Source organism: Camellia sinensis, chromosome 12 (assembly GCF_055761805.1).
Source record: "Camellia sinensis isolate YWXY chromosome 12, ASM5576180v1, whole genome shotgun sequence".
Taxonomy (NCBI): domain Eukaryota; kingdom Viridiplantae; phylum Streptophyta; class Magnoliopsida; order Ericales; family Theaceae; genus Camellia; species Camellia sinensis.
This window is the reverse complement of record NC_138972.1, coordinates 114,936,654-114,950,180: the sequence shown is the minus strand read 5'-3', so window position 1 is coordinate 114,950,180 and position 13,527 is coordinate 114,936,654. Positions and strand designations below refer to the sequence as shown.

General features: G+C 34.0%; 2 pseudogenes across 1 annotated transcript in view; one reads left to right on the top strand and one right to left on the bottom strand.

Moving 5' to 3' along the window:
• The window catches only part of LOC114286537 (ABC transporter C family member 4-like), a 573,165-nt pseudogene that overhangs the window by 540,874 nt on the left and 18,764 nt on the right, over window positions 1–13,527 (bottom strand). The window lies entirely within an intron of this gene.
• On the top strand, window positions 6,629–13,029 carry LOC114289367 (beta-glucosidase 11-like; annotated as a pseudogene).

Here is a 13,527-nt window from a genome sequence, read left to right as displayed (position 1 = left end):
CTATAACTATGGATGATCTATCCTCTCTGTTATGTTCTGAGGCGATTCATTTGGAAGCTAAACACAAAATAGTTACAGAACCAACTGTCGCATTCTCTTCTTTTAAAGGTTCTGGATCTGTTAATTCTGTCTCACAAGCATCTCCTTTCACTTCGTCTAGAGGCAGATCCTTCTATAGAAGCAGAGGTAGAGGAGGTCGAACTTCAGGATCATATAGAGGTAATAGTCGCTATTACAACAACAACAGAGGCAAAGGCTGCAGTTTCAATCATGTCTCTTCTACTTCAGGTTGTCAAATTTGTGGAGGACTGAGTCATTCTGCACTTGATTGCTGGCATCGCATGGATCCTCAATATCAGTCATCTCTATCCTCTCAATTTTCATCCTTTCAATTTTCTTCCCCTTAGCAACCTAGAGCACATCTTACATCTTCTTTATTTGGTTCTAGTCCTCTGTCTCAAGTTTCTTCAGATTTTCAGTCTAGTCCTTGGTACTTAGACTCTGCTGCCACTGATCATATTACCAATGATCTGAATCATCTCAGTAACTATCAGCCTTATCCAGGTTCAGATCACATTACCATCGGAGATGGAACCTCTATTCCCATTCAGAACATTGGTAAAGGTCTCCTTCCTACACCTCATTATTCTTTCAAACTCAATAATGTTCTTCATGCTAATTCTATGTCTTCTAATCTTGTTTCTGTTCAAAAGTTGGCTAAGGATAATAATTGCATTATTAGTTTTGATGACGCCAATTTTGTGATTCAGGACAAAGTTACGAAGAGAATTCTTCATCAAGGATCTAATCTCAATGGATTATACCATTTTCTTCCATCAGTCACTAACACATCTGCTTCTGCTGCCTTTGCTGCTCCAAACACAGCATCACTCTCATCTGCTACTACTCATGTACCAGATTCTGTTGTCAATAAGTCATTGCCTATTTCTAGTATTATATGGCATAATAGATTAGGTCATCCTAGTAGTTTGAAATTTCAGCATCTAGTTCCTCATTTACAGTTTACTACAAATAAATCTGTTAAGTCTCTTGATTGTATTGACTGCTGTGTTGCTAAGAGTCATCGTTTACCTTTTCAATTGTCTAATTCTTCTGTAAATACACCTCTTGCATTGATACATAGTGATGTTTGGGGTCCCTTTGAATCTACATCTGGCTTCAAATATTATGTTCTCTTTGTGGATGATTTTAGCAAATTTACATGGCTATATCCTTTGGCTTATAAAAGTGAGGTGTATGATAAGTTTCTTGAGTTTAAAGCTTATGCTGAAAAACAATTCTCTACTTCACTCAAGATTCTCAGAACTAATGGTGGCACTGAATACTGTAATAAGAAAATGAAAGTTTTTACTACAGCTCAAGGCATTGTGCATCAACATTCTTGTCCATATACACCACCACAAAATGGTGTGGCTGAGAGAAAACATAGACATCTCACTGAAGTTGCTATAGCCTTGTTACATCATTCCTCTGTTCCTCTTCATTTTTGGTTTGATGCTCTTGCTTGTGCTACTTATTTGATTAACAGATTGCCTTCTTCTAAGTTGGGTCACAAATCTCCATTTGAAGTATTATTTCATCATCTTCCAGACTTTGCTTTCCTCCGCACTTTTGGTTGTCAATGTTTTCCATGGTTAAAATCATATACCTCGACTAAGCTGCAGCCTAAATCCCTTGCCTGTGTGTTTTTAGGCTATCATTCTTTTGCTAAGGGTTATAGATGTTTAGATCCCATGTCAGGTAAGGTTTACTTATCCAGGCATGTTGTGTTTAATGAACTTGTCTTTCCCTTTGCGATGGCCACACCTACTGCTCCTTCTACTGCCTCTATTTCTTCTTTACCTCAGCTTCAGTCTTTCTTCTGGTCCTCTCCAGTTCCTACCTCTCCAAGTTCTGCTGTTGCTCCCAGTTCTGCTGCTGCTTCTATTCCCAGCACTTCTTCTTCTCATCAGGCTCGGTTTCATATTCCTGTTTCTTCTCCATCTGTTCCACATGTACCTATTCCCATTTCCTCTATTTCCATTGCTTTGCCTCTTCCTCCTCCTTCTAATGTTCATCCCATGGTTACTCGATCCAAGGTTTCTTCCCATTGTTTGATTCATACTCATTCTCCACAGCCTCTTCCTATCTCTGCTCCTCTCTATTCTGATATTGAACCTCCTTCCTATAAGGAAGCTCTTCATTCTCCTATTTGGCATAAAACCATGACAGATGAAATTGATGCCTTACACAAACAAAAGACTTGGTCCTTGGTTTCTTTGCCTCCTGCTAAAAATGCTATTGGTTGCAAGTGGGTTTTTCACGTTAAAAGAAATTCCGATGGTACTATTGCTCGGCATAAGGCTCGCCTTGTTGCCAAGGGATATCTTCAACAAGCAGGGGTTGATTTTCAAGAAACTTTCAGCCCAGTGGCCAAACTTCCCACTATCCGAATTGTGATTTGCTTGGCTCTTCATCATGGTTGGCCCCTGAAACAGTTAGATATATCCAATGCTTTCTTGCATGGTATCCTCGAAGAAGAGGTGTTTATGCTCCAACCACCTGGGTTTGTTGACTCCGCTCATCCTCACCATGTCTGTCATCTCCAAAAAGCTTTATATGGGCTCAAACAGGCCCCCCGAGCCTGGTACTCCACATTTTCCACCTATCTGATCTCTCAAGGATTTTCCAACAGCAAGTGTGACTCTTCCTTGTTTATTCAGAAATTGGGCTCCAATATTACTATTCTTTTAGTCTATGTTGATGACATATTGCTTACCGGCAATAATCCTTCTCATATTCAGTCCCTTATCTCTCATATGCACACAGTTTTTTCCATGAAAGAACTAGGGAACCTCTCTTACTTCCTTGGTATTTCTATCACCGCCACTGCAGCCGGCTATGTTTTATCTCAAACCAAATATGCACAAGACATTCTCAAGAAAGCTGGTCTCGCTGACTGTAAGCCTTGCTCCTCTCCCATCTCTGTCAAGCCAACTCTTCCTCCCGATGCTGCTCAGTCATTTTCTGATCCTGCTCTTTATCGTCGTTTGGTTGGGGCTCTTCAGTATCTCATTACTCGCCCAGACATTTCCTTAGCTGTAAATCAGTCTTGCCAACATATGCATTCACCCACTGTTGGACATTTTGCTACTGTGAAGAGATTGCTTCGTTTTGTCAAAGGCACTCTTACTCATGGTCTATCTTTTTCTCCTAGTTCCTTTGATGTTCATGCATTCTCTGATTCCAATTGGGCTGGTGATCTCCTTGACCGTAAATCCACTTCAGGCTACTGCATTTTTCTGGGTAGTAATCTTGTCTCTTGGTCAGCTAAAAAGCAACCAACCATGTCCCGCTCTTCGACTGAGGCCGAGTATCGGTCTCTTGCTCATACTGCTGCTGAGTTAGCTTGGATTGGCATGCTTCTTCACGATTTATCTATTGTCTCGCCAGTGCTTCCTACCCTGTGGTGTGATAATGTTTCTGCAATTGCCTTAGCCTCCAATCCTGTTTTTCATTCACGTTCTAAACACATTGAGGTCGATTGTCATTACGTGCGTGATCAAGTTCTGGCGAAAAAGTTGCTTCTTCAGTACATTCCTACCATTGATCAGCTGGCTGACATATTCACTAAGCCCCTCTCTGTTTCTCGTTTTTTGTATCTTAAAGCCAAGCTCATGTTGTGTCCCTCTTCCCCCATTCGCTTGCAAGGGGATGTTGAGGATACTAACTCTGACTCTGCAGAAGTTTCCAATTCAACAGATCAAGAATCTCAAAGAGGTCAAGGAGCTAACTGAGGTCTCATTGTATCATTCCTGTGCTGCAGCTATATCTGAACATTTGTTTCAGTTAGTTAGATAGTTTGTTAGGTGGTTTGTTAGCTAAGAGTTAGTTATCTTCTTCTTGTATATATAGAGAGGGCTACTGGATATTTGTATATGATTGAAATTGAGTTGAATAATAAAATACTTGTTCTGTGTTTTTCTTCACAGATTGGCGGATAGATGCGAATCGGTTTGGTAGTTTAAAATTTTATAAATTTTCAACATAATTCAACTTATGCACTTCCTCAAAAAAGAAAAAAAGAAAAAAAAGAGGTATTACAATCAATGACTTAAAAAAATATTACAATCACTGCATGACTCATCCAAAGAAAGAAAGTTTAAAATTTTAGAATATTACAATCACTGCATGTTTCATCTACATATTACAATCATAACATGCCTCATCCACATAAAGTATTACAATATGTGGTTCTTAAAATAAAAAAAAAAAATTCAAACTACCAAAACCATGAACAGAGCAGTAGTAGAGATTGCATGCCTCTGCATTGTTTTATCTATATCTGTTTTTTAAAACAAAAACCAACCAACATATATCATCTTTTTTATTTATTATTTTTAGAGTTAGATTTAAAAATCAAATAATATAGATAAATAATACATTTATTTTTTTCAATTCAAAAAATTTATTCAAGTTGAAAACTCTTTTTCAACTGAGAACACAAACAGAATATTTAAACAAATTGAAAACACAAAGTCTTACAAATTACTAGGGGTGCTTACGATTTGGTAGTTCGGTTGCGGCCAAAGAAACCTCAACTCCGTCATTCGTCCAAAACTAGACGGATTGGAAAAAATCAATCCGTAACTGTCCGCTCGTCATTACGCATCTGTCCAAAATGCGGCGGATCTGTTCGGTTTGATCGGTTTAGGAGGATCGATATATCCACTGCTCACCCCTACCTATATCCACTATGTGGATTGAAAAGAATCTCCATCCTGTAAGGGACCAGAATGTTTAAATTACATTCAATAACTCCAAAGTAACGAGACTTTCTATAACTCCATTAGGTCAAGGAAAAAAAAGTAAAATATAATTAATTTTTTTATGTTTAATTAACAAGAAAGTTTTGAAATTGTGCAAGAAATACAAGATTTTACAAAAGACTCAACAGTACATTTTATTTTTCTTCACAAATGGACAAAATACGTTTCCTTTTACTCTACTAAATTTTTCTTGAAAAACGACTTTCCCGTACAAATTTTTTTGACAACTAGACATGGTGTTCATGAAGGTCATCTTAGTTATTCTAAATCAATTAAAATTATAGAAGAAAGGGCTCTTAGGCCCACTTTGTTGAAAACTTGATTTTGCATTTCTGTCTTCTAAATGAGAAACCTCATAGAAGGTTACTATATTTGTAAAGTCAATTCGTTTTGTTTTTAGTTAGTTTAATTAATTATACTTATTTTATATTTCCAAGAGTAAATTATACTTACCTCACTTGAGGTTTAGTATAATTACAGGGACCTACCTTGTGGTTTGAAAATTTGCTCTAACTTTCCTTACTTTTGAAACTAATATCAAGATTTCTCCTTAGGTTAACTTTGACTCAAACAGTGTTAAAATTGATAATAAAATGACTAATTTACCCTTTACTCTTCTTCATTTCTTTTGCAGCCTTAATTTTTTATTTGGGGTAAATTACACTTACCTCCCTTGAGGTTTAGCATAATTACAGGGATCTCTCTTGTGATTTGAGAAATTACTCTAACTTCCCTTATTTTTGAAACTAATATCAAGATTCCCTTCTTAGGTTAACTTTGGCTCAAACAGTGTTAAAATTGATAATAAAATGACTAATTTACCCTTGGCTCTTCTTCATTTCTTTTGCAGCCATAATTTTTTAAACATAATTCAGCAACCATAGATCACTACGCATCTTCTCTCTCTTTTCTCTTCTAGCTATAGCTAGGATTGTAATTGATCAACTCAAAGACTTAAAAGTCCTAGAATTTACTCTAAGAATGAGGGAATTTATTTGTATGTGTGTGTGTGTGTGTTAAATTGTTGATGAGATTTGGAGAATTTATTTGACAATGGGATTAGATTATGCATTGGTGGTTATCAATAACCCTACCAATGAACTGTTAAGGAGAAAGAGTTTCTATAAAGAGAGATAGTGTAGAAAAAATAAATAAATAAAGAAAAACATATAAAAAAAAGAAAAAGAAAAAGAAAAATAGAATATATATATATATAGTCACTTAGATTTAAAAGTTAACACACGCATATATATATATATATAGAGAGAGAGAGAGAGAGAGAGAGAGGATCATATGTCCCAGTTATGATATTTCTGATATTTGATTATGATTTATTATGATGTTAATTATGACTTATTATGGTATTAGTTATGACTTATTATGATATTGGTTATCATCTATTGTAATTATTATTTTGGTTTTGATCCAAAATGTCTTTCATTATACTTTATGTAGTATTTAATTATGACTTTTATTTTTAATTATGACTAAAAAAGATTTAATTATGAACACCACAAATATCATAACTTGCATATGATACATTATTTTGAGGATGTGTTTATAACATGATTTATAAATATACTAGGGAGATGTTTGGCATCACCTATAAAAGTCAAAAAAGCCAAAAAGTCACTAAAAAAGCAAAAAAAAATCATATTATTTGGCGGGAAGTCTGTGGGTTCCAAAAATAAATAAATAAATAAAAATAAAGACTGCTTAGTGCTACTGCATTGCATTTCCCCACATGCAATACGTGTCATGTTGTAAGCTACAAATCTCCATAAAAAACAAAAATTGAAATGCATGGACAGCCTGCTGCATGTGTCAGGAAGGGTAATCTGGTAATTTTGATATTTGATACAATATTTTATTACACATTTTTTCGTAAAAAGTCAAAAATTATACCAAACATACATCTTTTTTTTTCTTTATTTTTTTAGCTAAAAAGTCAAAAAGTACACTTATATAGATCATTCCAAACAATCACTAGATATTTATATGTGCATATATAGATATGTATGTGTTTATATATATATATATATGTAGGGAGAGGTAAGTGTAATTTATTTCAATATGTAAAGTAGTTGAAGGGTAGTATTAGGATTTGCATAATAATTATGGATGAAATCAATAGAATGGGCGCCTTTATTTACACACCACATTTTGTCTCAAGGCAAATCATTACTCAAGGCACACCTTTAATTATTTTGATAAATAAATATTTTGCTCAATACACACCACATTCTTCCATCTTTATCCTTCCTTACACACCACACCCACAATCTACCCACAATCTTTCATCTTTGCCCTCACTCCGGTGAGGAATCAGATGGAGAGGAGGAAAGCGACATCGGTGAGGAATCAGACGGAGAATTCGAAGCCTAATGATCAGTATCGGTGGCTTGGGAGATCACGGGAAATGAATTTTCTAACAAGTATTTTGGATTGTAATGTTGAGTAGAAAAATTTTGGTGGATTTGGGAATGTTGTTAGGGCATTGTAACAATCCATGATTATCGAGAGCACCAAAACTTCATTTAATGGCAGTATAAAATCGAACTAAGTGCAGTTGTTCTATTGTTTTTAACCGAACGAATAATGTTTGTTCGATACTTAAAAACCGAATATTTGAAAAAAGTTCGACACTATATAACCGAACATGTACAAAAACTGAATATTTGAAGAAAGTTCGACACTATAAAACCGAACATGTACAATTTGTTCGGTTGTAGGTAGTCAAACATTAATTTATTATTCGACTCTGGATAACCGAACTAATACAAATGGTTTACCAGTCAGCAAGTAAACCAAAATGAAAATAAATAAATAAATAACCTTTTCCTTGCTCCGTTGTTCCAAATGAGTGTTGCCACATGCATCCATCATTGAATCCAATCAAAATCTTCAATAATATATATATTTTTAGTTATTTGTTTAAGGGTGTTTTATTTTTGTTTTAGGATTTTTGGATTCTTGAGAGACAAGATACAACACGTTTGAGATTGTTGATGTGTATTATAGTTATTATTGTTCTTTATGGTAATTATACAAATTGTGTGTATCATAACTTGTCATTTATAGTCATTTTATCTAAGGTTGAAATTGTAATAAAAATAAACTAATTAATGGTATTTCTTGAGACAAAATGTGGTGTGTAAATAGAGTCTCCCCAATAGAATCTATTTGATTTTGGACGAATAAGTAACAAAAGGGAGGTTTTTTATATTAGTTTCAAAAGTAAAGAAAATTAAAGTAATTTCTCAAACCACAAGAGAAGTTTTTGTAATTATGCTAGCCCTCAGAGGAGGTAAGTGTCCAAATAAAGAAAAGAGAATCCTAAGTAGAGAGAGAGAGAGAGAATTGAGGCGCGGCTTCCAATGATTGCCATATTTTTTCAACTAAACCGTGTTGGGCTGTTAATGAAATCATTTATTTTATAATATATATTTTTTCCATTTAAAATATTGTTGAAACCATTTTATAATTTATTTTTTTTTAAATATATATATATATATATATATATATTTAGAACGAATCAGATCATAAAATTATATCATAAAATCACATATATCATCATAAAAAAATTATATTAAAAAATATAAATTTTCTTTCCTATCTATTATTGGGCCTACCACAAGGCCCAATTTAATAATCAGCCTATTCATTTTTTGGATTTATATGTAAGATCATTCATTAAAAAAAAAATGATTTGATAATCATAATTACATAATTTGATTATAATTGTTTTCTAATGTAATTTTAAAATCATATTTATTATTTATTTATTTAATAAAAAATTATATAATCACAATTATTAAATTAAATTATTTTTATTTATTTATTTGATGTTGGTTTGATTTTGTATTTGTATGTAAATGATGGATTGATTCTAATTATTTTGATTAGTTGTGTATGCCATGTTAGGGGTTTTTATATAGATTTATTTTATGGTTGTAATCACACTCATAGATGTATGAAACTTATAGATAAATTTCTTATATTCCACCATGACTCCATGGATTGTTGTTTTATTTGGGTAATGGTGAGAGATAGTGTATAAGAAAAAAAAAAAGGTGAGGATTTTGAGATTTATTTGAATACCTTAGGCTTGACATTGTTATGTTTATTCTCATGAGTAGATGAGCGATTGTGTATATATATATATATATATATTGTTGCCTCGTTTTCATGAGTAGACAAGTGCTTTGATTTATGCGCGTACGTATATGCTAACCATCTGGGGAGTGTGGGTCAAACTCGGGACAATATCTCCATGCAAGTTTGGCTTCGGAGTGGTGTTAGGTATACGGGAGGCACATGGGATATATGTGTAGGTCGGAAGTGAAGACCGAAGTGGTAGAGTAAAAGGTATAAAAAATTAAATATTAACTTATATGTATAGTTTGAATTGTAAAGGATATTTTGATTTTCTTACCCTAATACGAGCCTCATTTAATCCCTCCATTTTCTATCCACCCTCTCCCATGAGACTCAATAGTCCTTCATATGGAAGACATATAGTTTAGGGAGATTTTTCAGAGACTCACTTTTGTATCAAAACATGATATTTGAGTTGACTAGTATACACTGTCTAATCCCATGACCTTACCCTTTCAAACAAACGCAGCTTTTATGCATTTTCCATTAATTTGATCCACCCACTCTAATTCTATGCATGTCCTCTTCAATCTCTATGAGTAATTGATCCCAGAATGGATGATTCTTATTAGACATGATTTTCACTACACTATCCCTCAGTGGCTGTGGAGTATACATGGTCTATGTGTGAAGTAAAACATTAATCTCTTGCAGGAAGACATCCAACTGATGGTGGAAACAGGCCTGGAGGCCTATAGATTCTCCATCTCATGGCCAAGGCTTATCCCTAGTATGATCACACAACTCTCTCATATTTTTTATTTTATTTTATTTTATTTTACTTTTTCATGTTAGACAAATTCTGGTTCTTTTCATATGCTAGTGCTCATCCTTTCTTATTATTATTTTTGATAGATGGAAGAGGAGCTATAAATCCAAAGGGATTGGAATATTACAACAATCTCATCAGTGAACTTATCAGACATGGTGGTCAAATCCACATCTTCTTCTTCATAAACATTGTAATACTGTTTTGGTTTGCATTTGGAATCTTTTATACACAAAATTGCAAATCAATTATTTTTCTTATCAAATCAAGAGAAGTTACTTCCAAATTGTTAACCAAACAACTCAAAATGTTAATAATGAACCCCCCACCCCCCGTTCTCCCTCTCTCATTGACATCTTTTTATATTTTATCAAGTAGGGATCCAACCACATGCTACATTAGTGCACTATGATCTACCACAGGCTCTTAAAGATGAATATCACTACAACAAAAACATACTTTAGTGGCACTACACTAGTGGCATATTTTTTGAAAATGCCACAAAAAATGATATTTAGTGGCACATTTTTGAAAAATGCCACAAAACGACAAACATAAAAGGCTCTAGTGACATTTTAATGAACAAGTGTCACAAAACTACAACAAAAACATACTTTAGTGGCACTACACTAGTGGCGTATTTTTAGAAAATGCCACAAAAATGATATTTAGTGGCATGTTTTTGAAAAATGCCACAAAACGACAAACATAAAAGGCTCTAGTGACATTTCAATGAACAAGTGTCACAACACTACAACAAAAACATATTTTAGTGACACCATACTAGTGGCATGTTCTTAAAAAATGTCACAAAAAGAATATTTTGTGGCATGTTTTAGAAAAATGTCATAGTGCCACAAACATACAAGGCTCTAGTGGCATTTCAATTAAAAAAAGTGTCATTTCACTACAACAAAAATGTCACTACAAAAACTTTTTATGAATATTTGCAATGGCATTTTTAAAAAAAAATGTCAGGACACTAGGTAGGTGCAAATTACTTTTTATGGCACTTAGGTGAAAAGTGTCATAAACAAATATTTTATAGCATTTTGAGAAATGCCACTAAGCCAAAAACTTTCCAAGCTTATAATGACATTTTTGAAAAAACAAAAAATGACAATATATTTTCTAAATTTTTAAAATGCAGTAAATGATTAAAAATAAATGAATTAAACTCAATATACACTACAGGAAAAAGCATATTCGGCGACTAAATTTCCTGACCAAAAAAATTTGGTCGCTGAAAGTACAGCTTTCAGCGACCAAAACAGCATTAGTTGCCAAAAGTAAAGCTTTTTGGCGACTAAGCAATTTTAGTAGCCAAAAGTCTACAATTGGCGACTAAAACTAAGTTTGGTCGCTGATTATATAAGTTTTAGTGACTAAAAAATTTTGGGCAAATTACATGTATCCCCCTCAAGGTTTGGCTAAATTACAAATACCCCCCTGAGGTTTGAGAAATTACAAATTCTCCCTTGAATGCTATATTTGCATAACAAATTAGGGGGTAATTTGTTATGAAATTTAAACCTCAGGGGGCAAATTGTTATGAAAATACAAACCTTAGGGGGCGGGATGTAATTTTTGAAACCTCAGGGAAGTATCTATAATTTAGCCAAACCTCAAGGGAGGTATATGTAATTTGCCCAAAAATATTTTTAGTAGCCCAAAGTAATGCTTTTTGGCGACTAAAAAAATTAAGTAGCCAAAAGTCTATAATTGGCGACTAAAAATAAGTTTGGTCGCTGATTATATGGGTTTTACCGACTAAAAAAATTTTAGTAGCCAAAAGTAAAGCTTTTTGGTGCCAAAAAAAATTTTAATAGCCAAAAGTCTACAATTGGCGACTAAAAAATAAGTTTAGTCGCCAAAAGTGGCCATTTTTAGCGCGGGAGAACTAAAATCCTAAGGCGGGAATAAAATTTTTTTGTGACCAAAATTTTGGTAGCTGAAAGTGCATCTTCGGCGACCAAATCCGATTTTGGTCGACAAAAGTTAAGTTTTTTAGCAACTAAAAAACAATTAGTCGCCAAAAGTGGTCTTTTTTTATTTTGGTAGTAAATAGTTTATTTTACATAAATTATGTTCAATAAAATAATTATGTTTATACATATACTTTTATATTAATATGGATGTATGTACTATATAAATAATATATGTTGCATATATAATCATGCGGTGCTATAGAGGTGTAGTGGGAAGAGTGTGGTGTATAAGGTTTATGGTGCGGAAGGTTGACGGTTCGAGTCTCCGCAAGAGCGGATCAAATTGTTCTACAACGAATTATTGTCATGAATGGCACTTGATAGTGTCACGAATAGTGCCTACCATGACATTAAAGTGTCACTGAAAGGTTTTAGTCTTGATGGTGTAATGACACTTACAAGTGTCACTAACTCTTTTTTTAATGGCGCTTGATAGTGCCACAAATAATATCTACCATGACATTAAAATGTCATTGAAAGTTTTCAGCCATGATGGTGCAGTGGCACTTGCAAGTATCTACCGTGGCACTCGTATCTACCGTGGCACCGATAGAAGTGGCACTTGTTCAAAATACCACAAGACCAAAAAATGTCATTAGAAGAATAGTTTTGTGGCACTTTCAAATGTCACTAAACTAAGAAAATGTTGTAGTTGGAGGATGTCTTAGTCCAAAATTTGTGTATGGTTTTCACCATTGGTTTATGCTTCAGTCACTTTTTTGTTTTTCGTACATGCTCTTCTTGGGAAACAAAATATATGATTTTTATTTTTTTTTTGTTAATGCAATTATCTATTTGTACATCTTGCCTTTTCCATTCCAGACTTTAGCAGTATTATCATGCACTGAGTTTCCATTTAAAAAAATGAAATTAGCTATTTTGCGGGTATAGGAAAGATTTCATGGCATATGCTGAGGTGTGATTTAGTAAATTTGGCGATAGGGTTTTGTATTGGACTACCTTTAATGAGGTCAACGTGTTTGTTTTGGGTGGTTACGATGTAGGCATTATGCCCCCAAAGCGATGTTCTTTCCCATTTGAAATTAACTGTTCTAAAGGTAACTCATCGTCCGAGCCATACATTGTTGCTCATAATATCTTGCTGGCACATGCATCGGTTGCAAATTTGTACAAGAACAAGTACCAGGTATTCCATTAGCTTCATAAGAAACATTGAGGAATCCACTATTCTTTATCTTTACTTGCTAAAGAATCTCCTTAGATCAAAAAATTGTACTTTTCACACTTTGATGATTACACATTTATCCTTCTTAGCATGCAGCGGTAAGACTATGTACATACACTATAGGAAATTTGTCGTTTACCAACGTTTAAAAAAGTCAACTAAACTTAACACAAACGCTGCTAAATATTTATGAAGTTGTCTTATGTTAGTGACGTTTTATAAACATTGGGTTAGCCTTTTTTACGATGTTTTATGAAACGCCACCTAAGTGATACTGGACGAACACTTTGGTCAGTGAAATGACGTGATGTTCATTTATAGTAACATTAATGTTTAAAATTTGCTAACCAAGCGGCTTTAGCCTAGTTGGCTAGCCCTTTGGTCATAGTCTCTCCTAAGGATAGGTCTTGGGTTCCACTCTTGAACTAGAATGGGAGGGCAATATTTTCTTGCAAAGTGTATGGGTGTGAGTTTCAACTCCCCCAATGTGCTAATCTAACAACTAACTATTGACTTTAGCCGATCAAAAAAAAAATGTTTAAAATTTACTGACACGGGCTTTAGCCTAGTTGGCTAGCCCTTTGGCCACCAAGTCTT